The sequence below is a fragment of the Alligator sinensis genome, unplaced genomic scaffold, assembly GCF_000455745.1.
Source record: "Alligator sinensis unplaced genomic scaffold, ASM45574v1 scaffold1241_1, whole genome shotgun sequence".
Lineage (NCBI taxonomy): Eukaryota > Metazoa > Chordata > Crocodylia > Alligatoridae > Alligator > Alligator sinensis.
Genome location: NW_005842202.1, coordinates 1,755,466 through 1,757,888, shown reverse-complemented (window position 1 = coordinate 1,757,888; position 2,423 = coordinate 1,755,466). Strand labels below are relative to the sequence as shown.

The 2,423-nt window shown below is 53.0% G+C and overlaps 1 protein-coding gene across 3 annotated transcripts in view; it reads left to right on the top strand.

Moving 5' to 3' along the window:
- USP28 (ubiquitin specific peptidase 28) overlaps nt 1-2,423 on the top strand; it is a 37,708-nt gene that overhangs the window by 2,586 nt on the left and 32,699 nt on the right. Inside the window, exon 1 of one of the 3 annotated variants that reach the window (XM_025207623.1) lies at nt 57-75. The exons of 1 other annotated variant lie outside the window; for it this stretch is intronic. The gene's annotated coding sequence lies outside the window, so the exon portion shown is untranslated. Of the gene's footprint in view, nt 1-56; nt 76-588; nt 1,595-2,423 lie in introns of those variants that run through there. One more of the 3 variants, XM_025207622.1, reaches the window with a different exon arrangement.

The window sequence follows — 2,423 nt, the reverse complement described above, 5'->3', positions numbered from 1 at the left end:
GGGTGGGGGGCCGGCTCCTGCTGCCTCTGCCCTGGCAGGGGGCAGCAGCTCTGGGTTGCCTACCATCTCCCTGGGGTGCATACCATCTCTGGGGGTGCATTGCATGTCTGGGGTGCCTCGCATCTCTCCGGAGTGCATTGCATGTCGGGGGTTCATCCCATCTCCCTGGGGTGCATTGCATCTCTCTGGGGGTGCCTCGCATCCCTGGTACATCCCATCTCTGGGGGTGCCTCGCGTCTCTGGGGGCGCCTCACATCTCTTGTGTCCCTCCAGGGGTCATCCTGTCTCTGCAGGGAGGCCTGGCATCTTTCCAGGGGTGTCTCATGTCCATGGGCTGTGCCTTGTGTCTCTCGGGTGGCCTCACTTCTCTCAGGGCATCTCGCATCTCTCTTGGGTTGTCTTGCATCAAAATTGGGGGGGCCACGAGTCTATTCAGAGGTGCCTCGTGTCTCTCAGGGTGTCTCACTTCTCTCTGGGGTGTCTTGCATCTCTGTAAGGAGGCTTTGTGTCTGTCCAGCGGGGCCTCATGTCTATTGGGGGTGTCTTGTGTCTTTAGGGTGGCCTCACTTCTCTCTGGGGTGTCTTGCATCTCTTTGGGGGGGGCATGAGTCTGTCCAGAGGGGCCTCACATCTATCAGGGGTGCCTCATGTCTCTAGGGTGGCCTCACTTCTCTTTGGGGCTATCTTGCATCTCTCTAGGGGTGTCTTGAGTCTATCCAGGGGGGCCTTGGGTCTCTCTAGGGTGGCCTCCCTTCTCTCAGGGGTGTCTCACATCTCTCTGTGGGTGTCTTCAATCTGTCCGGGGGTCCCTTGGGTCTCTCTAGGGTGGCCTCACATCTATTGGGGGTGCCTTGGGTATCTTTTGGGTGGCCTTACTTCTCTCAAGGGTGTCTTGCATCTCTTTTGGGGGGGGCCTTGCACCTAGCAGGGGTGCCTTGGGTCTCTCTAGGGCAGCCTCACTTCTGTCAGGGTGTCTCACATTTCTCTGGGGGTGTCTTGAGTCTGGGAGTGTTTCACGTCTACATGTCTTTAGGGTGGCCTCACTTCTCTCGGGGGTGTCTCGCGTCTCCCCAGAGAGACGTCGAGTCTTACAAAGCTCGAGATCCGCTGAGCTAAGCTCTGCCGTTGTGACGCTCCGACCGCCTTCCCGCTGCCGGGAGCACGGAGGAGTAGCGTGCATCTTCTGGGGAAGCCGGGTTTTCTCGGGAGGATCCTCTCCAGGCCTCAACTCCCAGGCTTAGCGAAGGCAAAGCTGACTTCGAAACAGAGCAGCGTTAGTTTCCAGTCTCTCACTTGAGAGGTGCGAAGGGCGGTGCTCGACTTCCCAGCAGGTGCTTGGCGACCTGCTTGCTGCGCTGCTGGGCCAAACATGTTCCTATTTATCATCGGGAATTGCCATCTTTTTAAAGGGCAAAACTGCCAGCCAAGAGATTCCCTTTTGCTTGAGATGTTTATGACAAAATTAACGGGGATCTGACATTTACGTTCTTTCCTACCCTTACGTGATGTAACCGATTTATTTTCTGAAAGGCAGGAGAGCTCTTTGGCAGGCCCGAGGCCTCGGAGGAATTATCATGTTTCCCATAATATAGTGGTGAGTTGCTCTTCGTGGACAGGTGCTGAAAGCAGTCATGTTGTGCCATCATTGTGCTGCAGTCCGGCCGGTGTATTTGTGGTTGAACGCTGCATGTGACTCGAGTGGTGGGTGCTGTCGGCCTGATGTTATACGGGAAGAATTTTAAAGACTTGGAAGACAAGGATTTTAATCAAGATAGCTCCAATTTGGTGATGGAAATGCCTCAAATGTAACTAGAAATGTTCCATTTGGGGAAGGGAAGGAATTATGAGTGATCCCCTCATTTTCTTCCCCAGGCTCATCTGCATGAGAAGGAATGGGTACACCTTGTCTTATTAACACCTCAGCACAGAGGTCCAAGTGGTGTTGGGGTACGTGGCTCGGGTATGATGCAGGATGCATCCAGCTTCTGTCAGCGGGAGTTTTTCCTGTTATTTCAGTGAGCCTTGCATCGGACCCGTAGTGAACAAGGATTTGAATAGCAGCAGTAAAAGTTGCATGATGGAGAGGGATTGGAGAGTAAAGCTCCCACTTGACACTACTGAAGAATTGTTTCTTCCATGGAAGACATACACCAGAAGCACAAAAAATGAAGTGTTCCCATTGCTTTAGCACTGATTTGAAGGGCCACATCTAAGCTGAAGAATATCCCATTCCTGCGGCCTGTTGGTTTTCACTGAATTTGCGAGCAGCAAGACTGAGTAGTGACAGCGATGAGGTTCTTCATAGACACCTTTCCGCTAGGAGTCCGATTTAGGACTCTTCCCCCCAACTTCCCTTTTAGACTTTTTTTTGTCTCCTTGAAGGATGCCCATCCCAGTGAACATTTACCAAACCACATTTTAAT